At 45.8% G+C, this 26,377-nt stretch overlaps 1 protein-coding gene across 4 annotated transcripts in view; it reads left to right on the top strand.

Annotated features, from left to right (window-relative positions):
• The window catches only part of LOC147724100 (opsin-5-like), a 1,241,395-nt gene that overhangs the window by 225,463 nt on the left and 989,555 nt on the right, over positions 1-26,377 (top strand). For all 4 annotated transcript variants that reach the window (XM_086965683.1, XM_086965682.1, XM_086965681.1 and 1 more), the window contains exon 2: positions 15,059-15,167. The gene's annotated coding sequence lies outside the window, so the exon portion shown is untranslated. The remainder of the gene's footprint in view (positions 1-15,058; positions 15,168-26,377) is intronic.

Genomic DNA, 26,377 nt, shown 5'->3' with positions numbered 1-26,377 from the left:
TAACCACATAAAACATCTCCCTTCGTCTGTTTCGCTAAAACGAAAGTGAAAGTTTCCTCAAACTCACAAGTATTCTGTATTTCTGGTAGACAGAGCTTACCTCTACTCTACCACAGAATTTTAGATTCACCGATAAAGTAGCATATCCCTGCACCTAACCCTTCTCTCAAGTTTAGGTGAAACTCTATTAATCTGTCAGGAATAAGTTTTAGTTCAGAATACACATTGATTCCTGTGCTTAAGCCCAAGATTTTATAGGTTGCCTTCGCTATACATTCACCACTTTTACACGTAAATGTCCCTAACTTGTAACATACAATGATGTCACCACTTTGAAACAGACTATATGATGTGTGACTTAAATGCCACACGTGTGCGACTTACATGCCACACGTTCCTCTTCCTAGGCAGAGTAACCAGCTTCCTACTTCCCAGAAGTCTCAAATTCCGGACTACATATAACTCAATACAGACTCAACATATAATGTTAGTCACAAGTTCTGTACATCAAAATCTATATACATTGCCCTACTAATTCTATACATCACTTATCCAAGGTAACCTATAGCAACCAGACTCCTGCTACCAAGAAAAACTGATCCAGCGCAGCTCCAAACCAAACCTCCAAACCATCACTATATTTCCTAGGAGCTATCACACTTTACTCGTCACTGGGGCTCATAATACCGCAAGTCATTCATACACACAATTACCCTGCTCCCAGGATTAGTGAAGACTAGAGGAGAGCTGCTGGATTTTAGCAGAGTGTCTTATTTCATTCTAAAATGTATAAACTATATACATCTGCAGTTTATCAATATTACCATGGTTTTATTCTTAAGAAACATTAAAACACCCCACCATTTGGTCAATGGATCAGCTAGTAAAAGTTAACTAATAGACAACAAGACCTGCTTAATTCTCCATTTATTTAATTTTATTCAGAAACTTAATCTCCTAGCATGACCTTATTTTATTTAGTCTTAATTCAATAATCATTAAAACATTTAATAACCTAAAGAAAAGAAAAATTACATTCAAACAGTTTACATGTATTTAGCAGAATAGTTCAGAAAGATAAGTTGAGACCATATTACCAAGACTTCGGTAAATAGACATCTTGGTTAAGACAGCGATGTTCCCAAAAACCGCCTCTCTATTGTTACTTGGTGTTCACCTCCCATCCGGACTCCGCATCCATCAAAAGTTAAAGTCAAAAAAAGTCAAAGTCTTTGCACCATAGGAAAGTTTGTCAGTCCGACAGCATGTCGTGGTGCGAAAATAAAATCAAAAGCAAGCTTTTTTCTTACTTCCAAACATCCTCTTTTATACCCTTTTTCCCAAACTTATCTAAGATTTGAAACTTTTAGGGTCCTTGATCACTCTCATTGGTTCCTGCAAGGGGTGGATGAGCATCACCTCATCTCCTCATTGTCCATATTTCCGCAAAGTCATCGTTATATTCATAAAATAAGGTTTCAATTGTTCTTTAACAGTTTTTTTCCCTTGTGTCCTTAAAATTGTTACTTTGGTATTTATTCCCAGGCTCACAACGCGGTCATACAAATCTTTGGCACTCGTCTACACTTCCAGGCCATGATGACCTTGACCCATGCTGTACAGGCACAGACTGCTTGCACATCTCTCAAGCATAGTCGCGCATGCGTAGATCACCACAGGTCCGGAGTCTCGCAAACCTCCATTTTCTAGTATGCCACATAGACCATAATGGGAAGTATTATAGAAAAAAATACAATTAAACGTTAGATTTCGAAGTATAGTCCTTCTGTTTACCTCACCCCTTTCTAAGGTAACCCTGTTAGTTATTACCTAGCATTTTAGCAACATTTATGCGTTGTTTTCTTACCATTCTCCATCATTTCTGCCACAATAAGACATATAGAAAGCATACATACACAAGTTTTCGTTAGATTATGACATTTACGTACTATGTTAGTATAACAATTCACTTACTTAGTATATTATGATTTGCAATATAAGTAAATTAGTATCCCACGTGTGTTTGTGTGTGAGCATTCTATTCTATGTTGGTTAATTTCAAAACCACACCATTAATACATAATACTGTTATGGGAAAGAGACTTTGAGAGGGGTATACACATTTTTTTTTTCACCCTCACTCCATCACTGTCCAGGATGATACCGAGGTTGCGGTGTGGTCTTTCAGAGTGGGGGTGGGTCAGAGTTCCAATGGACACCGGGAGTAATCCAGAGAGAGGTGTGTCTGCTGAAGATCAGTACTTCAGTTTTGTCCGTGTTCAGCTTCAGTCAGTTGGTTTTCATCCAGGCTGAAATGTTCTCCACACAGTCGTGGAAGTTTGCCTTTGTCATTATGAGCTGAGAGCAAGGGGATGAGCTGGGTTTCGTAGTCATAGGAGACGATGTTGATGTTGTGGGTTCTGATGATGTCTGTGAGTGGTGTCATGTAAATGTTGAAGAGGGCTGGACTGAGAGATGAGCCTTGAGGGACGCCACTGATGGAGCACTTGGGTTGAGAGGTGAAGGGAGGGAGATGCAAGCGACAGAATTGTAAACGCCTTACTTCATGGGCAGTCAATAATTTCTCTTGTCTGAGATATTCTTTGACTTGCAGCAGATCTCAAAACATTTAACAAGACACAATTGCAACCTTAATCTTACCTCTATACTGGCCAGCTATCAAGGGAACAAAGACAGCTTTCCCCTGTACCAATTATCAAGATAAACTGTGAGCATTTCAGAATGGTTCTTGGGTGGCACAAATGAAGTCTGTGACACATCTTTAGTCTCCAACTTTCTGATTGATAAAAATAAAACTCAACAATTTATAGAAAGGGGCTTTGTGTCAGCTCCTTATATCCATTGTTCCGTTGGACTGCCAGTTATTGATGTTCCAGCTCACAGAAAATCATCCGCCATTGATTTATTGGAGGTGTCTGTCTCATGTTTGGTCAACCCACAGGAAGCCACTGGGTGTTTGCAGCATCTGCCAACATTAGTGACAGCATTTTGCTGCTTTACATTTGCCTCTACATTCTGGAGGATCAGCCCAGACAGGCAAGCATGCGCTCCGCTGCAGCCCTGCAGCTGCAATGTGAAGCACTGGAGACATACAGTGCCCCCACCCTCGTAGCAGCTTACGTCAGCACGCACGTACCACGTCCACCGCACACCTAGAGCCCTTTGGAGGGTTGCAGTATTTTGGTGCTTTTAATGCTGCCTGTCATCCATGGTTAGGATGGTATGCACACATGCACCAGATTTGCTTTTCATGTCCTGGTAGCATTGGCCTAAAGCGCCATAAACCTTATTTTCTAACAATAAACTTTTATTTTTTCCATAATCCTTCACTCTGTTTCATATCGCTATAAATAGCTAATATATTTTTACTGGTACTCAATTCTCCATCTTTTGTAGGTAGAGCTGAGTGCGCCCAGGCAGCATTTGATCTCATGACCTGCGACTGCAGATACTTTAAATTCAACGTTTAGGTGCTCGTTTGTGAAAAAAAAGTAAGTACCCGGGGCTCAATGGTTGTCTCAGAAACCCAACACCTGCTGCCAAAAGTCAGGGTTGCTGAATATCAAGACTGTCAAGTTCTAATTCTACCTCATATGTCTTTCATCCATCCTACTCTTTATTTTACTCCTGCAGATGTTCATCAATGCCTTCTCCCTGTGTAATTCTTTTCTCATCTTTGCCCCCTCCGCCCCCTTTCCTGCCTATCTCCTTTTTGTTTTGCAACAACAGGTCTTGTGTAATATCTGGTATTCCTTGGGGTCGTGTATCCCCTGCTCTTCGGAATTCGTAGAATTAACTCAGCCCGGGCAGGATCAGACAGAAGCAGTCGATCCTAAGGGGATACCAAATATTATACAACACGGCTCTAATTAAGCGCTGATTGGCTCACCTATGGAGCCATCCAGCCGGTTGCCCGCGAAGCAAATTTCTACAACCACATCCTACATGGACAATGAGTGAGCAACTTTACACGAATTCTAAAGAGGACCCGGGGCTCTACCTGCTGGGGGTACATATCATTCTCCACAATTGTGCTATACTTTTCAGTGGGCGGGGCTTATTAATGCCAAGCTGGTCTGAAAAGCACAATTAAACAGCATTTCTTGACGCCCTGTGCTACTGTGAACCAAATGAGTGGGAAGATGATAAAAGAATGATAAAGTAGCCAGCAACCTGGAACAAGCACACCAGAGGAAGAACAACATGCCTCCTATGCTGCTATCAGAGTAACCTCAATCAATCCCAATCCATTCATTCTCAAAGGTACATTTTACAGACGAGCACACCTTGAAGGCACAGAAGCTTCTCCAGATGCAGAAAATAACAGCTGGCCTTGTCCCAAAAGCTTTTCTCTGGCACAGTCATATTGAATTTGCTTGATTGGTTCAAACTTTTAAATTTGGTTTTGGGTAATGTGTCATTAGTATGTGTTCTGTGTTAAAAAGAAATTACACCGAACAAAAGCACATTCAGAGAATGGGATAAAGAAAGTGGCAATGCTTCTCCGTGAAAAATGCATTATTATTTTTCAGCTCAATGGTACTGATTGAATGAATCGCTCACACGTCAAGCTAATAAAAAACCAGAGACGTTGTTTGTTCTTTTTTTTAATGTCTTTATTGGTTGGTGTATTAACCACAGAGTCGATCGCACCCGAATAATAACACAGCAATAAAGAAAACATCAACTGGTTGGTAAAAGTCACTGACAAGTGGGGCTCTGTGAGACATAGAGCCTAGCAGTGGTACCCACCCCACCTCCGCTTCGAGTGTGAATTACCATGTGTGGTGCTTTGCATCTGTGACATGAAGCTCTAACCAGAAAATGCCGAGGTGACGGGGGAGTGGAATAGATGAATGGGGAATGGGTACATCAATATAGCTGTGGAAAGATGATGGGGAGGTAGGAAGGGGCTCAAGAGGCTCATGCTGGTTGAGGCAGATAGTGTCCGCACTCCCAGGCGTCAAATTCTGGTGGAAGATAAGAGAGCAGTCTCAGTCAGAGATGCAGAGCCCTCAGGCGGGGAGGCTGGAAGCAGAGAAATTCCAATTTTGACAGGTGGTTGATCAATGGCTGCCAAAGGTGAGTGAAACTTTTCTCGAATTGGGAGAGTTTATGAAATAAATGCTCTAGGGCCAGGGTCTGCCAGTAGAGGTGGAACCGTGATGCGATTAGGGGGAGTTTCCGCCTGCTTACAGTGTGGGGCGTTGAGCTGTTTAGCTGCCCCAGTAATATTATATAAGTTTATAGAACGTAGCGGGTACCCGAAGGTTTCCTGGTGCTTAGCTCAAACAGACTTGCTAGCAGGATAACATGGAGGCCAAGTTTTCAGTGCTTTCCTGAATGACAGATGGATGGGGGAGGTCCGAATGTGGAATGGAAGTTCATTCCATGCCCTAATAGTGCAGGTAACAAAGCTTCTGCCGGGGGAGGGGCCAAGATGGCTGCCAGGTCGGACGCGTAGTCCCTCGGCTCCGAGGACCGTCACCTCCTTAGTACCTATCCTGCTGGTGATCCTGAACCGAGATGGCACACCGCGGAAGCAGGCGGGCTCCGATGGCTTGTGCCGAAATTCCGAGGCTCGCGCTACACTGCAAGTGGGCGAACCGACCGACGGCAGTTCGCGGCCTGTTGCAGCTCTGAGACCGGGACCTCGAGTGGATGCCGAGACCGGCTGCCAGGCGAACAACATCGGACTTCAGCGACTGCTGTGATCCGGTCGGAACTTTTTGTCGCAAAATGGCCGAGCCTGCATTCATTGCCCCGCCGGACTGCAGGTACAGAGATGAGTGTGCCTGCCGGCTCGATCGTTTAAGCCGTTTGTCTGTATGAGCCCGGTCTTTTGGCTGCCCAGTGACTGCTTGTTTACTTTCCCGCTAATGGCGGACGGCTCCCGACCTCTTTGTTCCCTTATCATCGGATGGGATGGCATCTCAATGGGACAACGTCTGTGGCCCACCTCGGTTCTGTCTGCCGCCCCTTGCCTCCTAGGGAACTTATGCCCCTCTGTGCGTAGCCTGGCCTAACCCGTAGCGTCCCTACTGAAGACTATGGAGGGCGTACTCGAGTGCAGCAGTGAAATGTCTGTGACGCAGTGTGGTCGCGGATGTATGGAGCGGCGGGCCATGTTTGGAAGGGAAAATGGTGATGCTCTGTGCTACAGTGACTTATTGGCAGCTGTTGTTTCCCTTCACCGTGATATGGTGTATTCTACTCGAGCTCTGGCCAGCAAGGTGGACGGCATAGTGTGTGCACTGGGATGCTTCAAAATGGCTGACTCGCAGGTCCACAGTGACTCTCCTTCCTCCATGCCCGCCGGCAACAAGATGGCTGCCTCATGCGCCCCAAGCCCCGGGATGCCTCACGCTGTGGCTGGTGTTCGCCCGGGACGGCGTGCAATCAGTGATTCGCGACCGCGACAGGAGTGCTCTCCCCATCTCATGCCCCCTGTTTCCCGGGGTCCGCTCCGGAAGGGACCAAACACTGAGACTTTCTTCCCAGGCCCGGCTACGCCTTACAACAAGGGAACTGTGCACCTTGTGCCCTTCCTGGGATTACTTGCTCTGCTTGTACCTGGACCTATTCAATGCTTGTACCAAACTGGCTCTTTTGATTTATTGTCCATGTCCCTTTGGGTTTCCATGGTTCGCAGTGGTGGAAAAGAGAGAACGGTTCAGGGGTGAACGCTTATTCTCATGGTTTGGCGGTTTCTTTGTTGTTGACCTGGGCATGTGGGTGGTGTGTTGCTACCTTTGACTACGCTGTGTGCCGACTTTGTGCTTCCAACTTACTTTGATTGTAATGCTTAACATCACCGTACTTTAAACTTTGTGCTGTTACTGAACTTACGGGAGGGTGAAGCGGGGGGACGGGTGGTGGGCTCCTCCCCCCCTTTCTTTATTTAATGAGAGTTATAGATTAGGACCCTTTTCTTACTCTCTATATTTCGGGACTCCTTTTATTGGGCGACAGGCACACTGCTAGGGGGGGTAGGCCATAGCCAGCTGCAGGGGTGCAGGGTGGGGGGTGGATGGGTTTTTTTTTGTTTTATTCTTTTTGGTTCTATGGGCCTTCTATTCTTTTTCTTTTTCTTTCTTTCTGGGTTTAGACGTTTCACTTCTGTGTGGTAAGCAGCGATTCTGGCATTTTATTACATTGTGTATTTGTCTATCCTGATCCTACGATGCCGGAACTAACTCGTTGTTCTGCGATATCCTGCTCCTGTCTATCCTTCAGAACAAACTTTTAAAAATTAGACCTCAGTATTTCTGCAACAGATCCTTTGTGCTTTCTTATGTTGAAATGTACTGTATCTGCGAGCCCTCGGGCTCTTTGCTGGGCTGTATGTGCGATTTTCTATTAATAAAGGTCTTCCAAAAATTAAAAAAAAAAAAAAAAAAAAAGCTTCTGCCGCCCCAGTTTGCTCTTTTGAATTTAGATACAATCACGGTCTTTGCTCAGCGAAGAGTTCTATTAGGAGTGTACCACTGAAACACTGCCTAAGATGGACTGGTCCACAATCGTGCTGAGCCTTGAAGGCTGTACAGAGGGATTTAAATCTGACCCATTGCCTTATTGGAAACCAGTGGAGCTTTCTAATTTCATTTTGTACAGATATACATTTTGGTTTACCTGTCAGCATCTAGCTGTCGCATTTTGCAATAATTGCAATTTGTTTATATGTTGATGGTGCATATATTTAACTATAAACTGTTGAAGTAATCGGGTTTTGACAGGATGAGAGAGGTGATCACTGTTCGTTGACTTTCCTGGGGTAGTACGTGTAGTATTTTTTGCAATCATCCTAAGAGACTGGAAAGTAGAGGAAGTGACCATGTTCACCTGATCCCCACATGTGAGCCTATTGTCAATTTCTACTCTTAGGTTTTTTGCTTTCCTGACATGCATCAGAAGAATACCTGATGCTTAAGGCCACCATCCAGGTGACCAAAAGTTAGCATTGTTTCCAAAAATGATCTCTTCGGTTTTGCTCGAGTTCCACTTTAAACAGTTTTCACTCATCAGTGATGTGGCAGATCAGGGCCCTATTTGCATGAGTCCTGCCATCCAGATTGGGAAGTGTCATACCAAGAACCAGAGTAGCGGGGTCAGCTGGGAGGTGGTGCCCAAGATCCTTTTGACGTGGTCTAGGGTCTCCTTCCAGCATGTTTAGACCACAGAGCACAGGGATGTTTCTTGAAGTGCTGCGTGAGCTGCTTCAGTGTCATGAGCACCTGCATCCCAGACTTGTTCACCCTGGAGGTCTCATGTTTAAACCTGTTAGGGCTTCTCTGTATTCCATGTTTCAAGCTCAATAGCATGAACACCATTAGGTGTGACAAATAAAATGTCCCCAGGGAGCTAAACTGCGAGAGCAGTAGCTCGGTGAAAGCAGTTTACACAATAACCCACAGATAGCTATTGAAAACACCAGTATGATTTTTATATTTTGTGCTGTCTAAATTTGCATTGCATTTTCATGAGTCATTTTATTGTATTCAGTGAGAATACTGTATTCTTTGGACATACTGCCTAGAAGCGTTACTCAAAGCTCAGAACTGTTGCCATAGCACTCACCATACACATACAATGGTACCTGGCGCAATCAAGTTTTCGTTGAAGGGACAGCCTTACAAACAATCGGTATACAGTTAATGGGGTTTGTAAAATTATCTTTAACATGTTTGCATTGGTAGATATTCAACATATTATTTTTTATTCAACCTCAAGTGTAACCCCAGAGGAATTCCATAGAAATGTTTTTTTTATTTTTAGGTCGAAGCCTATCAGAGAGCACAGCTGTCAGGATACAAAGATATATTGGGGACATGCTGAAAGCTTCCCTAGGAATGCATTCCGCCCATTGCTTCCCATTGGCTTTGTGTTGTATAACTCACATTTGCTTGCTTTCTATTTGCTGACTTTATTTGTTTTATACTGTCCAGCATGTCGTTGTCCCTCCCTTGAAGCAGAGCCTGTTTACCACCTCTCTGACCGGCTCCTTGTATTTTTCCATGAGTGCTCGCTATTTGAGGACTCTTTTTTCCTTTGCCTAAGTCGGTCTACTAGAGAGTACATGTACTTTCAATTGTCTCTTTTGAAAGCTAGATCTGAAATCAGTAAAGGTGCTGTATTTCTTGGAAGAGGTTTCTCGCCTCTTATCTTTCCGCTTGACTGATTTTACTCATTGCATTTATCTTTACCACTACCAGTTCATCATTCCTGCAAGCCTGTGAACAACAAGTTTCTTTCTTCGAGCATGTTTATTTTGGCCAATGCTCTTTACTAACAGCACAACTTTAATAATCCTCTTCCTAAATTTCACGCCCATGCCATAGGCACTTGACGTAGGAAAGTGGGGGTGCTGAAGCACTAAGAACTGCCCTACTGTTCACAGAAGAATAGGTATCTCATTACATTACGCGCCAACACATAGCATTACAATAAATGGCATATTCTCTTTCCTATAAAGGTCTGCACTAATGCAATGGTTTGGTGATGTTATTACCACCAGCTTCCTATTCTAAACATACAAATTAACTCTATTAGTAAAAACTAAAGTCTCTTCATGTTCTACATAAATATTGCCCTCATTTATTTCTATCTAAAATGATGAGGTGTGGAAGAAGAGCAAGGAGAAGTAGCACCTTGCAAAAATATACCCACTCACCTTATTGAAATGAAACAGTGAACAATCCCTAAGTATCCCTCACTATCATATAGAAACAATATGAGAAAGAATCACTCAGAACAGCACTCTACACTCCTAAAAAGGTGTTATTGGCTACTTTAGTGCGACTCATTACTCTCACCCGAGAAGAATGAAACACTGATTCAAGCATGCATGCCACTCATAAATCGCTGCAATGAGTTATTTTGCCTGCTTAGAATGATGCTAGGCGTTATCACCCGTTGAGAAATAATAGTGTAAAATATGTAGACAACAAAATGGAACAGAAATGCCATGCATAGTAGATTTGAATGAGAAGGTTTTAGTTAAAATGCTTTTGCTTCTTCATAAATTCCGTCATGGTGCTCGAGTAACATATTTTTTACATTACCTAAATAGAATATACACGGGACACAATCTTTTTACTTAAAGGAAAAGATTGATGTTCTTGTTTGCAATAATCAAATGTGAGGCACATATTGGGAAGCAACCAGATTCGGCCTACACCTAATGTAATAATCAGAAAAAAGAGGGGCGCTGATGTGCATTAAAGAGTGGTTGACTGCTGCATACTATCTGGCAATACGAAGAAACACGTCACACTTAGGTACTCATTTACGAGGTCCTATCAGGGCTTTTGTGCTACTGGAGCGTCACTTTTTTAGGGCTCTGGTGGTGCAATGTGCCGCAGCGTTTTTACAAGGCCACACAAAGCTACTTTATATGGTCCTTCATGGCCTTGTAAATATGTGCTCCTTTCATGCAGAACACAGTGTGAAAGACGCATTCCATGGGTGTAGCTGTGGGTGTTCTCACACAACACCCATGGAATCTGAAGCATTTACAGATTTATGAGGAATCGTAAACTTGGAAATGCGCCACTAGGAGTGGCGCAACGAGGAGAAATACTTTTATTTCTCCTGGGTTTTTTTCCTCTTCAGCAGCATGCATGTTAAAATTAAAACGCCATAAATGATTGTTTTTATGCAGGAAGGTATCCCTTCCTGCACAAGACCAATCATCTCCGCAACACAGGCACCCTTGCAACATGACGGAAGGGTGTCTGCATTGGCACATGGCTGCTGTTTGGACTCCGGCGCAGGGGGAAAAGGACAGGAATGTGCATTAAAACTTTGTAAATGAGGCCCTTAGAGGAATGATTTGAAAAGATGTAGTTTGCAACATGTTAGTCTGCTGGTCACAACAGACGTGGGCAAGCCGTGGAAGTACCTTTCAGCAACGCTAGCAGGCATAACTCTTCTCTGTATAAACCAGCAAAATCGTAAGCATGCACTGGTTAAAAAAGACAAGGATTCTAAAGCCAGAAGTTCAGGATGTAGAAGGATGCATCATTCACCGCCCTGCCCTTTTGTGTGCACCCTGTTTGGGCTGGAAAGGATCTCGGTCCCACCCCAACACAACACATGATTAGCAGATAGGAGTCCCTGAGAAATGTCTCCTAACAAGGACAGCAGATGCAGCAAAGAAGGTAGGGGAAAGGAAGCAGTCCGAAGACAGGCAGCCCTGTATCTCTTTTGGATATCTCACAAATGTCCTCATGTCACAGAAGCAAAGCTTCTCTTTGGGACTGACAGCCAGGTACGGGCCTGGGAAGAGGATGGCAGGAGGGCGGGTAGATGCCTCACCTCAGGGGCAGCAGTAAAAGGATGTGGCCTAATGGCCAGAGACGCCGGCTCTGGAACTCGGGATTTATGTTCAAGTCCCGGAATCGGCTCAACATCCTGTGATTCTGAGTGCAACACTAATTTTCCCGTGCCTAAAAAACGAATGAGACCTTGTATAATGTAGCTGGTGCTCAATCTAAAGCACTCCAATGCACCTGAGGCCAAATTTCTGCTACATTCATTTTTTTCTAAAAACACAGGAACGAAATCAAAAGGTGCTCTGGTCGGGGGCACAGAAGTTCACTGTGATGGGAGAGCTAAGTGCAGTGGTAGGAATGGGAGAAGCCAGTAGTGTAACGCAGGCCCCCAGGGCCCCTGTGGTGCAGGGGGGCTACCGAGCTGCAGAGGGCCTGCTCAGTACAGTACCAAGGCCCGAGAGCTGATTAAATCCGGAGTGTGGGAGGCCCTCAATGTACCTTGCAGGGGGCCCCCTCAAGTTTCGTTACACCACTAGGATTAGCCTACATGTCACACTGCTGGATATAAGAAACATCTACTCTCTTTGAGTGCCTCAGGCAAAAAAAAAAGAGTTTCCTACAACATGGGTGTCCGCAGGGGGGAGCAAGGGGGGGGCAAGTGCCCCCCCTGGATTGCCAGTGCGTCCGGTGTGGGCCCAGTCAGGGCCACCCTAGTCCATCATGCTTTTGAAATGGTGCCATTGTTCCAGGTGGCAGCCCCCTCCATTGGGTGGGAAGGGCGCAAGGGGTGGCTGAGAAGGGTGCACGGCAGAGGGGAGAAGGGTGCAACGTAGGAAGGAGAAGGGTGCAAGGCAGAGAGCGGAAGGGTGCAAGGCAGAGGGGAGAAGGGTGCAAGGCAGAGGGGAGAAGGGTGCAAGGTAGAGAAGGGTGCAAGGCGGAGGGGGAGAAGGGTGCAAGGCAAAGGGGAGAAGGGTTCAAGGCAGAGAGGAGAAAGGTGCAAGGCAGAGGGGAGAAGGGTGCAAGGTAGAGAGGAGAAGGGTGCAAGGCAGAGGGGAGAAGGGTGCAAGGCAGAGAAGATAAGGGTGCAAGGTAGAGAGGAGAAGGGTGCAAGAGGGCGGGCGAGAAGGGTGCAAGTCAGAGAGGAGAAGGGTGCAAGGCAGAAAGGAGAAGAGTGCAAGGTAGAGAAGGGTGTAAGGTGGAGGGGGAGAAGTGTGCAAGGGGGAGGGGAGAAGGGTTCAAGGCAGATGGGAGAAGGGTGCAAGGCAGAGGGGAGAAGGGTACAAGGCGGAGAGGGAGAAGGGTGCAAGGCAGAGGGGAGAAGGCTGCAAGGCAGAGGAGTGAATGGTGCAAGGCAGAGGGAAGAATGGTGCAAGGTAGAAAAGGGTGCAAGGCAGAGGTGGAGAAGGGTACAAGGGGGAGGGGGAGAAGGGTGCAAGGGGGAGGGCAAGAAGGGTGCAAAGGAGAGGGGAGAAGGGGGCAAGGGGGAGGGGGGAAGGGTGCAAGGCAAAGGGGGATATGGGTTCAAGGTGGAGAAGGGTGCAAGGCAGAGGGGTAGAAGGGTGCAAGACGGTGGGGGAGAAGGGTGCAAGGTGGAGGGGGAGAAGGATGGAAGGCAGAAGGGGGAAGGGTGCAAGGCGGAGAAGGGTGCAAGGTAGAAGGGGAGAAAGGTGCAAGGCGGAGGGGGAGAAGGGTGAAAGGCGGAGGGGGAGAAGGGTGAAAGGCGGAGGGGGAGAAGGGTGCAAGGCGGAGGGGCAGAATGGTGCAAGGCAGAGGGGGGAAGGGTGCAAGGTAGAGGAGGAGAAGGGTGCAAAGCGGAGAAGGGTGCAAGGTAGAAGGGGAGAAGGGTGCAAGGTGGAGGGGGAGAAGGGTGCAAGATGGAGGGGAAGAAGGGTGCAAGGCAGAGGGGGAGAAGGGTGCAAGGCAGAAAGGAGAAGGGTGCAAGGCAGAGGGGAGAAGGGTGCAACACAGAGGGGAGAAGGGTGCAAGGCAGAGGAGAGAAGGGTGCAAGGCAGAGGTGAGAAGGGTGCAGTGCAGAGGGGAGAAGTTTGCAAGGCAGAGGGGAGAATGGTGCACGGCAGAGGGGAGAATGTCGCAAGGTAGAAAAGGGTGCAAGGTGGAGGTGGGGTAGGGTACAAGGGGAGAGGGAGAAGGGTGCAAGGGGGAGGGTGAGAAGGGTGCAAGGCAGAGGGGAGAAGGGGGCAAGGGGAGGGGGAGAAGGGTGCAAGGCAGAGAAAGGTGCAAGGCAAAGGGGATATGGGTTCAAGGTGGAGAAGGGTGCAAGTTTCAGGAGGAGAAGGGTGCAAGGCGGAGATGGAGAAGGGTGCAAGGCGGAGGGGGAGAAGGGTGCAAGGCGAAGGGTGCAAGGTAGAAGGGGATAAGGGTGCAAGGCGGAGGGGAGAAGGGTGCAAGGCAGAGGGGGAGAAGGCTGCAAGGCGGAGGGGGAGAAGGATGCAAGGCTAATGGGGAAAAGGATGCAAGGCAGAGGGGGAGAAGGGTACAAGGAAGAGTGGGAGAAGGGTGCAAGGTGGAAAAGGGTGCAAGGTAGAAGGGGAGAATGGTGCAAGGCGGAGGGGGAGAAGGGTGCAAGGCAGAGGGGGAGAAGGGTGCAAGGTGGAGGGGGAGAAGGGTAAAAGGCAGAGGGGAGAAGGGTGCAAGGCAGAGAGGAGAAGGGTGCAAGGCAGAGGGGAGAAGGGTGCAAGGCAGAAGGGTGCAAGCCAGAGGGGTGAATGGTACAAGGCAGAGGGGAGAACGGTGCAATGCGTAGGGGAGAATGGTGGAAGGCAGAGGGGAGAACGGTGTAAGGTAGAAAAGGGTGCAAGGAAGAGGTGGAGTAGGGTTCAAGGGGGAAGGGAGAAGGGTGCAAGGGGGAGGGGGAGATGGGTGCAAGGGGAGGGCGAGAAGGGTGCAAGGCAGAGGGAGAAGGGTACAAGGGTGATGAATATGAAGTAAAAAATGTGCCCCCCCCGGAAACATTTCTGCTGACAAGCAAGCAGTGGTGGAAGAATAGAAGGAGCCAATCAGAGTGGTGGTAACAAGCTATGCTCCTCGGGAGGTACAAAGACATTCTGGAGGGGGGATACAAAAAATAGAGCCAGCGACTAGAAAGCAGGCAACTGTAAGTGACAAAAGGCAAAACCATTGGTTAGTGCTGGATGCAATACCTTCCTCAGTCAGATTTTATAATGACCCCAAAATGCCTTTGCAACCAGACAGCTGTGCTGTCTGGTACTCTGCGACCTAAAAAGATGTACCAAAGTACCACCCTCTCTAGCAAAGCTCACTCAAGGAACAGTGAAACGCAGAGCATACACAGACCCTACAGGCATGCGTGGAAAGTAGACTGAAGTACGATCTGTTTTTCTGATGCTCTGTGAAGAACCTGAGGTTGTGCATTTTTACTGTTGTTGAGCTTGAATGTGAATAGGAAAGCGAATTTTTAAGTTGTACTGATTGTGGGAAGCAATTCAAGTGCAGCTGTTTCTCGCATCAAGCCATTTGAGACATTGCAACATTGGGCCTGTTTATGCAGAATATTGACAATCCTGCTTGTCAGTATAGTAGTAGCATTTGCTAATGTGTCCCTAGATTTAATATGATGATCCACTGTGTCTAGAATATGGTCACAGCGTGACTTTTTCTCCTGCCTGTCTTCATGTATAACTACACATAACACTGCAACAGATTGTTAGAATCTTCATGCACTGTTGCATAGTTTGAAACCCCTGATTCTCTCATGTTCTAAACTTCATAATTTTTTCTTCTAGTGCCCCTTAGCTGCAGCTTCCTAGCACTACACCGACTACATAACCACTTCCACCACATGAAGTTCCCTGGTACGAGGCTCAAATTCTGCACACGTAAACGTCTCTAACAGTAAGTATCCTTCTAGTATATTAGGTCATGCTGTTACCTGCAGTTTGCTTACTGAGACGTTTGTTTCTTTTTGCCTGTCCAACTTTATGTTGTTTTTCAGGTACGCTTTAGTGGGTCTTGTTATAGTATAAAGGGTGTCTACGCTGGTTCTTCACCAATTGATATTTGGGATGGCCCATTTAGTTAATTCACGGTGATCAATAAGAGTTTATGATAATGAGTGGTTAATATGCTGAGCATTGCTAATGGAAGATATTTATGTGAATTCATGAATTTTTCACTAGTAGGCATAGATGGCACAGGAGGTCACCTATGACTTGGAAGGCTGTGGAGGAGGGTACCACCGTCTGCGAGTTACGGCTGCAATATTAACTTTCATCCTAATCTGAGGTTTTCAGTAAATATTTACTTGCACCCCGAATACACAAACACTCAACTTTTATCTAAAAAATGTCTCACATCACCAATGTAAGTAATTCACTTTATTGCTTGATTAATTAAAACCTTTGCAAACAAATAAAACATATGTTGAAAAAGACAAAACAACATCGTTGGTAATGCTAGGATTAGTTAAGTGCTTTTAAAGATTACAGTAATTCCATAAAATTGCGGGGGAATAAAAACTAGTGTGCGATACAGCCAGTAAGGAAGATAAGATAGCGTAAAATCCAGCATTTATCGGAATGCTAATTACTGGGGTCTCCTGCGTAGTACCGGTTCCTTTGAAATTAGTGTTAAGGATTTTCATCTTGATAGTGTTTAGGTCTGTAGCTGGTGACAGAGAGTTTGTTGTTGACAGTAGAAGTCTGTAGTTCATCATGCCATTTGCTCAACTGGTTCGGGCGCCCCTTGCCAAATGATTCCCATATATGTAATCATCTTGTTTCCTGGCCCATGTTGTTGAGCCTGGGATGACACAATAAATGGAAATGTATATAAATAAAATGTATGTCGCTAAGCTGGCCACCAGCAGAAAGTCGCCGCAAGAGAGTGCGTAGGAACCATGGTGATAAACAGAATTACCAGAAGAGTCTCTTATGAACAGTGTTGTTATACATTCTTCAGAGGCCGGTAGGCCTGAGCTGATGACCAGTTTGTTAGCGTACTTACAAGCTTAACTTTGCTTTTGCTGCACTCCTAAATCGGACAAGGCTACAGGCCAGCCGGACGTTGCTGCCCTCGAAGCAAGCCTTTACCGCCTCCCTGCAAGATCGTACCTGGCTTGCAGTCAGGTGCGGCTTTAATAGCTGTCTTTGTTCTGCTCCCAAGTCATTGCAGATGCATAGTAGATGTAATACATCCTCGTTGATGTCTCCGCATAATCTTCAAGGGTTTGAAGTGTGTGTGCGTTCCCATGGTGGAAGATGACACTTTGCCGGTTAGAATTCCCAACCTCAGAAGCAAGAATCTTTCTTTCGTGATTCTCAAGAAACCTGTTCCTAGGTATGATTGAGTCTTTGTCCTCACTTAGCTCTGAATTACAAACCAGCCATGGGCCCTCCTGCTAAGGGCAGCTTTGTCTTCTGAGAGGGATACAATCTTTACTGATTTATTTACCAGGGCCTTAAAACTTTTTTGAGATGTGCTAGTTTCCCATAGGTCCTGTAGAGCAAGCAGCCTGATTGCTGATTGAAGGTAACCAATGTAATGGTGCTCAATTTTCTGAAATTGGAAGGATGGGTAGATGAGTTGGCATTACCGGGATTTAGTCTCCTGCCTGCCTGACCATCGCAGAAGTCAGTGGTAGTGAGCGTTTAGCACTAATCCATTCAAAAAAGTGCTATAATCTAATTTAAAAAATAAATATTCGTAGCTGCCAAGAGACTCCGCATCACATGTGACATCTTCAGGAAAGCCTGGCTGTGAGCATTTTGGATGGCAGAATATGTAAATGTTTAATTAAATAAGAACAAAATCTTGTTGCATTTTGTAAAATGCTCTAAGCTAAAACGGCAAGGTTGGATAACAAAGCAATTAGTCATCTCCTTTAGTGGGTGTTGGTTATCTAAATGTGGGTCCTGGGGGGATAGATGAATGGGTACATCAATCTAGCTGTGGAAAGGTAATGGCGGAGGTGGGAAGGGGCTCATGAGAATCTATGCTGGTTGCGGCAGATAGAGTCCACACTCCCAGGCGTTGTATTCTGGTGGAAGATAAGAGAGCAGTCTCAATCAGAGATGCAGAGCCCTCAGGCGGGGAGGCTGGAAGCAGAGAAATTCCAAATTTGAGGGGTGGTCGATCAATGGCTGCCGAAGGTGAGTGAAACCTTTCTCGGTATGGGAGAGTTTAGGAGATAAATGCTCTATGGCCAGGGTCTGCCAGAGAAGGTGGAACCAGGATGCCATTGGGGGGAGGTTCCCTCCGCTTCCATTGTGGGGCCATGAGCTGTTTAACTGCCCCACTAATGTTGTGTTATATAAATGTATAGAGCATAGGGGTTACCTGAAGGTGTCCTGGCACTTAGCTCAAACAGCTGTCCTAGCAGGATAACATGGATGCCCTAATACAAACTAGTGGCTGAATAGTCAAGTTTTCTGTGCTTTCCTGAATGACAGCAGGTCGGGGGAGACTCGAATGTGGAAAGGAAGTTCATTCCCTGTCCTAATAGTGTAGGTATCGAAACTTCTGTGGCCCCAGTTTGCTCGTTTGAATTTAGGCTCAATCACTGTCTTCACTCATTATGAACAGTGTTGTTATACATTCTTCAGAGGCCGGCAGGCCTGAACTGATGACCAGTTTGTTAGCGTACTTACAAGCTTAACTTTGCTTTTGCTGCACTCCTAAACCGGACATGGCTACAGGCCAGCCGGACGTTGCTGCCCTCAAAGCAAGCCTTTACCGCCTCCCTGCACGATCGTACCTGGCTTGCAGTCAGGTGCGGCTTTAATAGCTGTCTTTGTTCTGCTCCCAAGTCATTGCAGATGCATAGTAGATGTAATACATCCTCGTTGATGTCTCTGCATAATCTACAATGGTTTGAAGTGTCTGTGCAATCCCATGGGGGAAGATGACACTTTGCCGGTAGAATTCCCAACCTCAGAAGCAAGAATCTTTCTTTTGTGATTCTCAAGAAACCTGTTCCTAGGTATGATTGAGGCTTTGCCCTCGCGTAGCTCTGAATTACAAACCAGCCATAGGCCCTCCTGCTTAGGGCAGCTTTGTCTTCTAGGAGGGATACAATCTTTACTGATTTATTTACCAGGGCCGTAAAACTTTTTGGAGATGTGCTAGTTTCCCATAGGCCCTGTAGAGCAAGCAGCCTGACTGCTGAATGAAGTAACCAATGTCATGGTGCTCAATTTTCTGAAATTGGAAGGATGGGTAGATGAGTTGGCATTACCGGGATTTCATCTCCTGCCTGCCTGACCATCGCAGAAGTCAGTGGTAGTGAGCGTTTAGCACTAATCCATTAAAAAAAGTGCTATAATTTAATTAAAAAAATAAATATTCGTAGCTGCCAAGAGACTCCGCATCACATGTGACATCTTCAGGAAAGCCTGGCTGTGAGCATTTTGGATGGCAGAATATGTAAATGTTTAATTAAAATAGATAAACAAAATCTTGTTGCGTTTTGCAAAATGCTCTTAGCTAAAATGGCAAGGTTGGCTGAAGGTGTGACCCAAAATGGGTCACACCATAACAATGCAATCATTCATCTCCTTTAGTGGGTGGTGGTTATCTAAATGTGGGTCCTGGGGGGATAGATGAATGGGTACATCAATCTAGCTGTGGAAAGGTGATGGCGGAGGTGGGAAGGGGCTCATGAGAATCTATGCTGGTTGCGGCAGATAAAGTCCACACTCCCAGGCGTTGTATTCTGGTGGAAGATAAGAGAGCAGTCTTAGTCAGAGATGCAGAGCCCTCAGGCGGGGAGGCTGGAAGCAGAGAAATTCCAAATTTGAGAGGTGGTCGATCAATGGCTGCCAAAGGTGAGTGAAACCTTTCTCGGTATGGGAGAGTTTAGGAGATAAATGCTCTATGGCCAGGGTCTGCCAGAGGAGGTTGGAACCAGGATGCCATTGAGGGGAGGTTCCGTCCGCTTCCATTGTGGGGCCATGAGCTGTTTAGCTGCCCCACTAATGTTGTGTTATATAAATGTATAGAGCATAGTGGTTACCTGAAGGTGTCCTGGCACTTAGCTCAAACAGCTGTCCTAGCAGGATAACATGGATGCCCTGATACAAATTAGTGGCTGAATAGTCAAGTTTTCTGTGCTTTCCTGAATGACAGCAGGTCGGGGGAGGCTCGCATGTGGAAAGGAAGTTCATTCCCTGTCCTAATAGTGTAGGTATCGAAACTTCTGTGGCCCCAGTTTGCTCGTTTTAATTTAGGCTCAATCACTGTCTTCGCTCAACGAAGAGTTTTAATGGGAGATGGACTGGTTCACAATTGTGCAGAGCCTTGAAGGCTGCTCAGAGGGATTTCAATCTGACCCATTGCCTTATTAGAAGCCAGTGGAGCTTTCTAATTTCATTTTGTACAGATATACATTTTGGTGTACCTGTTAGCAACCTAGATGTCGCATTTTGCAATAATTGCAATTTGTTCATATGTTGCTGTTGCATATTCAAATATAAACTGTTGAAGCAATCGAGTTTTGACTTGATAAGTTAGGTTATCACTATTCGTTGACTTTCCTGGAGTAGCAAGTGTAGTATTTTTTTTATCATCCTAAGAGACTGGAAATTAGAGGAAGTGACCGAATTCATCTGATACCCAAAGGTGAGCCTATTGTCAATTACTCCTCCCATGATTTTTGTGCTATCCTGACAGGCACCTGAAGAATACCTGGTTCTTCATGCCACCATCTAGGTGACCAAAAGTTATCATTGGTTCCAAAAATGATCACTTCGGCTTTGCTTGAGTTCAACTTTAAACAATTTTCACTCATCAGTGATGTTGCAATCTGCATGAGTCCTGACATCCAGATTGGGAAGTCTCTTGCCAAGAACGAGGGTAGTGGGGTCAGCTGGCCCAAGATCCTTTTGATATGGCCTAGGATCTCCTTTCAGTATATTTCCATCACAGAGATATTTCTTGATGTGCTGTGTGAGCTGTTCCAGTGTCATGAGCACCTGCATTCCAGATTTGTGCACCCTGGAAGCCACATGATTAAATCTGTTAGGGCAACTCAGTATTCCATGTTTCAAGCTCAATAGCATGAACACCATTAGGTGTGACAATGCATTTTCCCCAGGGTGCTAAACTGCAACAGCAGTAGCTCGGTAAGAGCAGGTTATTATGCACAACAAACCACAGATAGCTGTTGTAAACACCAGTGAGATTTTTATATTTTGTGCTATGTAAATGTAAGTTTTCATGAGTCATTTTATCGTAGGCAGTGAGAATACGGTATTCTGCCTAGAAGCTTTACTCAAAACTTACTGTTGCCACTGACAATGTAAAGCATATCTCCAGGTCTACCCTTGCAGCCTGGTTAGGCAGTTTTAAAACTGTCAGGTCAGCCAGGCAAAATAAACATCGTATAATGCTTTCCTTCTTCATTTTGGAAATAACCAGAAAAATTATTCATTGACTCACTTTAATAGTAATTTGAAATCCAACTTAATGGTCAAGTCTTATTTTATTTTGCCAATTTTAAAATAATACTTTTAGAAATTTGCCATTCTCCTGCCTGAGCAAAATGTTCCTTTCTGTCAGTGTTCAGAGTCACCTGACCGGTGATGGCTCCCCTGTGGTGAAATGTGTATTACTCCCTGATAGTGGACAAAGGACTTCGATGTGGGGAAATGGTTTCCCCCCGACAGGATGGCCATCTGGCAATGCCCCGGAATTCAATTAATTTCAAATGGTGCCCGCCCTGTAACAAGCAGATCTAACTCAGACCTGGGTCTGCCCCCTCTATTGTCCTACTATCAAGCCGAGACATCAACCCCAGTGGGACAGGGGATGCCCTAGGAAGCAGTTTTGATAGACCACAAGGGAGCCCATTATCATAGCCACAACTACATGTGGGCACAGAGAGTTCTATACAGGGGAGGACAACATCTGCCATGTGGGCTTTGGGTAGAGAGGGGCACTGTAAGATAATTGACTGTAAAACACACAGGAAATGCTGCCAAAGTAGGTGGAGTCACTTTTTGGACCTTTTAACTCATTGGTTAGGGAATGACGAGGAGTTTCCTCACCCACAGGCTGGCACTGGACATACATGTGGTACCCCCAGTACCCTTTTCAGAACACCTCTGGAATGTGAAAGACAGAAGGACTGCAACCGCTGTTGTGACCTGTGAGGAGACCCCCAAGGGCGGGACCTAATCCCAATTGTAACCAGGACTGGGAAGTGTTGTCCAATGGTCAATTGGCTGACCTCTTCTTAAGTTACAGGGACATAAAAGCTGTAAGGTGCCCTCTTTCCTAATGGGCCCAGATGAACAGTTCCAACTGGACCTGCCCTGGGTCCTCCTGGTGGATTCTACTAGTGAGTCCTGTCTCCTAAGTGGTATCCCTAAGGTCCTGGGGTCCTTAGACAACTGTCAAAATGTACTCCCCCTGCCTAGCTCTAATAGTTTGGGCTCAGAAAGGTTTTCACAAATTTCTGCCTGGAGAAATGACAGAAGACCAAGAACAACCTGCAAGCTGATCTGCTGAGGGTGCTTTGCCAGTGGGACTGGCTTCACCTAGGTTACTGCTATGATCTTCTTGCAGCAGAAAATATGATTCAGCAAGGTCTGATGCTGAGCAGGCAACTCACGACGTCGAACCCTTTCCGCTGCTGTGCCTTGCTGATGGAATCTGACTCCCAGAAAGGATTCAGGAGCTACAGACAGTGGTAGATTATACCCGTAGCCAGCTCTTAGGATTGCTGGGGGGGGGGGGGGGTGTTCTACTTCTACTATGAATCTTCAGCCTATGCAACATCAAATATTAATGGCAGAACAAGAACTCAGAGATTTTTCCGTTTTAGAAGAAATTGCGGTTGCAGAGGCCACCAAGAGAAGCTCTACAAGGAGAGTCAACAGGTAAGGACATTTCTGGCATGGACAGCCTGGACTCAGAGGAATAGAAAAACAATCAATAAGATTAGAAATACCGCCACAGGATTAATGCAGAATAACATTATAGAAATAGCTGAGGTGTTTTTCAATCATTACAGGCTCATTTATGAAGAAGTCGATCAGAATGGGGAGCACGATCTAGAGCAGTGTTTTAATGAGCTGCAGCTCCCACAAGTCTCAAACATTCCAAAAAGTACACTGAATAGCAAAATAGAACCTCGGGATGTAGCCCTAGTTAAAGAATAAATATGGCCAACGCCAAGGCAAGCAAGAGCAACTAGAATCCTAAGGAAGTGAACAAGACTTTTGTAGATGATCTTCTTCCATTCCTTTTCGCCCTTTTTAATACCATCAAGGAGCTGAAATACCAAAAGTTTTTAAAGAATTAGTCTTTGTCATTTTTATTAAAAAAGATAGAGATCCTATAAACCCTATTTAGAAAAGGGGCAGCATGTCCACTATACACGCATAAGTGTCTTTTGTTGGGAGACGTACCACTACAACGAATATGTTACTTGGAAAGTGGTAGTTTTGAGAACGTTTTTGCTACCAACAATCAGCGTTTTTGGAATTTCTAAGCACTACACAAAGAGGGAACATAACTCTGCTAGTATTCTGAGGAGGAAACAAATCCCTTATCTTTTGTGTCCTGTTGAAGGTGGTTCGTAATTGAGTGATTTACCACAGAAACGCGCTGACGCCATTTTTATCTGAATCCAACCACAAGGAAGTCTGGGAAGGAATAAATAGTTATACCCACCAGCACATTAACTTGATGTAGAACATTGGATCAGCTCATGCAACAGTTTGCGTAGATCTGTGCAAAAAGGGTTCCCCATGTCTTTGTGTGTCTAACGTATAATTACTTTCCGCTGGATTTTAATATTTATTTATTTTTTATTTATTTTATGTATTTATATGGCGCTCAGCTACCCAACAAGGGTTTCCCGGTGCCTATGACATAAATAGATGGTTAAAGGAAAAAACTGGGTCAATAGTTTAGCACAATTGTTTCTGGAACAACTAGGTTTTTACATGTTTCCGGAATTTAATATAGCTTTCCTCTTTCCGGATATGAAGGGGGAGTGAGTTCCATAGCATTGGTCCTCTAACAGAAAAGGAATTCCCTCCAGATCTTTGTAATGTGAATCTGGGGACGGCAAAGTTCGAGGCCTCTTGAGAGCGAAGGCTTCTTTTTGGCAGGTAGAGAGAGGCTAAGGATTGTAGGTAGGAGGGTGCCGTTTTGTTTTTAATTTTAAACATGTAGCTCAATGTTTTAAAGCTTATCCGATTTTCAACCCTAAGCCAGTGTAATTCGTTCAGATGTTTTGAAACGCTTTCGGACTTTTTAATCCTACACAAGAGTCTTGCAGCAGCGTTTTGAATTAGTTGGAGTCGCTTGATTACTGCTAAGATGGAACCAAGGTAGAGAGCATTTCCGTAGTCAATACGTGAAGTTATTAAAGCGCTGACTACGGTTTTTTGCGTGTTTAGGGGCAGCATCCAAATGATTTTTTTTAACCATTTAATTATGGTGAAACATAGTCCCGCAACTTTATTTGCCTGCTGTTTCATAGAAAGGGTATTATCCAGAATAACCCCTAGGTTTCTTACCTGAGAGGCTGGCGGGGGAATGTTACCCAGCTCAGGCAGCCAGTGAAAGGGGGTCCACAGTTCCTTGTTTCTTCCCAGTAGAAGAACCTCCGTTTTGTCTCCATTTAGTTTCAACTGGTTGGTGGTCATCCAGTTGAAAATCTCTTGGAGACCGTATTTCAGTAGGGAGGGGGCTAACGGGTTTGACTCGGATAGGGAAAAGATAATTTGGGAGTCGTCAGCGTAGGTCATTAAAGTCAGGCCTACGCGGTCGGCCAGGTCTGCCAGTGGTCTGAGGTAGAGATTAAAAAACAGTGGGCTTAGGATGGAGCCTTGTGGAACTCCATGTGGCAAGGGGAAGATGTCTGAGCTAGCGATGTTGGATTTGATCTGGAAAGTTCTTCCGGATAGAAAGGACTTGATCCATTGTAAGGCGTCGTTGCGGATGCCGTTTTTCTCTAGGGTAGACAGAAGAGTTTTGTGTGATATGGTGTCAAACGCCGCACTCAGGTCTAAAAGAATGAGTGCGACCGTTTGACCTCCATCTAGGAGTTGTCGAATTTTTTCTGTCACACCCAGTAGGGCAGTCTCCGTGGAGTAACCTGCTCTGAAGCCTGACTGTGCTTGTACAATGTATTTGATCTAAAAATGTCATGCTATGTATGAATTTTATCTATGTTTTGATATGTTTTGAATTTTTATGAATATTGGGTTACACATTGTTTTTTTAGAATTGAACACATTTTAAACTTTAAACATCTCGAGTTTGGGGGTATAGATGAGATATAAGTTGATCTTGTCATTCATTGAATACCATAGAATATGCATGGTGTGTGTGGTGTAAATATGAGTTGAAGCTACCCAAACCTTATATTTCTACTGTTGAGTAGTGTCCTGTTCCCTTGGACGGTGTGTAGAAAAAGGTAGGGCTAGGACCTTTCTCAAGATTTGCCCGGCGCTAACCGCCCTTGTACCATTCAAGTTTACCAAGCAATGAGGCAGGCGCCGGAGACCAGAGAGCAGGAAACAGAAGTTTATTCCGTCGGAGCAGAACACATCAGATCAGACAACAAGGTATCGTCTCGAGGTGCTCTAACAGCCACTCAGAGGCCTGGCCTCTTATACACTGGTTTATGGCATGTGACCTTCCTTTAATACAATCACAACTTTGTAAGGCATGGGAAAGGACATCCCCGTAATCCTCGTGTTAATCCCACCCCCATATACATTCACAATGGAGGTCCTCAACCTGCTGATAAGAGGGGGGGTCATCACGCAGCTGAGTGTTTCGTCGAGGCTTAGGATGTGTGCGCCTGATCATGTCACAGGGGGTGGGGAGGCCTGGATCAATAGAGGGTCCTTTGAAGGAGAGCGACCTCATACAATAAGGGCAGTAAATGGTATCTCTCGACTTAGGCAATGGCCTCGGACCTGTGTGGACAGTCGGACACGGGGTGAGGGGTCATCAATGGAGTGGTATTCATGCCGCATGAACAATCCAGCGCAGAGGGGAGGTTTATCAACAGAGGGGCATTCATGGGAGGAGAGGAGGTGTTGGTCAGGCGCTGGCGTGACTCCCAAGGACAGGGTCATGCAGATGGGTCATACTCACAAGGAGGAGGGAGGGGGGAGCCAGGGCGCGCGGAGGATGCTTGCTGGGTCAGAGGGGCGCGCTGGCGATCGGTCGTGGACAGGGAGACCATGATATCTAAGATGGCTGCCGTGCACGTAATACATTGGTGACCCAGAATGGCTGCCGCGCGCGTAGTGCATAGGTGACAAGCTGGCGCAGATGATGTTCAGATCGCAAACTAAAATTCCACAGTCCTTCCTTTTAACATGTCTCGCCAACTTGTCAGTTCGGATTTATCCCCATAAGGCCACGTAGTTCTATTTCATAGAGGGGGCTCATGTGCTCTTTTCGGAAGTCCACAGTCTTTGGGCACATGTAGCTAGAAAGAAGGCCGAACAATGGTGGCAGACATTGGATACCTAAGCAACACCCACATAATATTACAATAGGTATCAGCACGAAGGAAAACAACTTCCAACCCCAATTTTTCAAGGTGTCCCAAAACCAGCTCCCAAGCGACCATCCTTCCTGCTCTTGGTGGACCTCTGAGGACAGTCTGTGGAGGTGTTCAATGGCTTTGTAGACTGAGGGCGAGTTGTCAGGTACGTAGGTGCAGCAGCTGGATCCGATGATGCGGCATGCTCCTCCTCGGTCGGCTAGGACTACGTCTAGGACGAGTCGATTTTGAAGGGTCACAAGGCGGACCGCCTGAAGTTCCGCAGTATTGTTGGCGAGGATGCCAGCCGTGATGTTGATTGTTGTTTCTACTGCCTGGGTCAGGTGTCGGATAGCACGGCTGTTTGCCATTGGGCCCCACAGAGGAACAAGTCCCTTTGCTGCATCCAGGAACTGTGCTCCGGTGGAGTCGGCTTGTCCAAGGTCGTCTGCACGCCTCTGCCGGTGGTGGTTGGCAGGGGCTACATATGTGGGTGGAAGAACGAAGGCAGTATAACAGGTGCCCTTCCAGCCTTTCGGGAGCCAGGTGTAAGCCTTGGTGCCACACACAAAGTACATATTCGGAGAAG

The sequence above is a fragment of the Lissotriton vulgaris genome, chromosome 4_1 (assembly GCF_964263255.1).
Source record: "Lissotriton vulgaris chromosome 4_1, aLisVul1.2, whole genome shotgun sequence".
Taxonomy (NCBI): domain Eukaryota; kingdom Metazoa; phylum Chordata; class Amphibia; order Caudata; family Salamandridae; genus Lissotriton; species Lissotriton vulgaris.
Note: the sequence above shows the minus strand (reverse complement) of the source record. Positions and strands in the feature narration are given on the sequence as shown.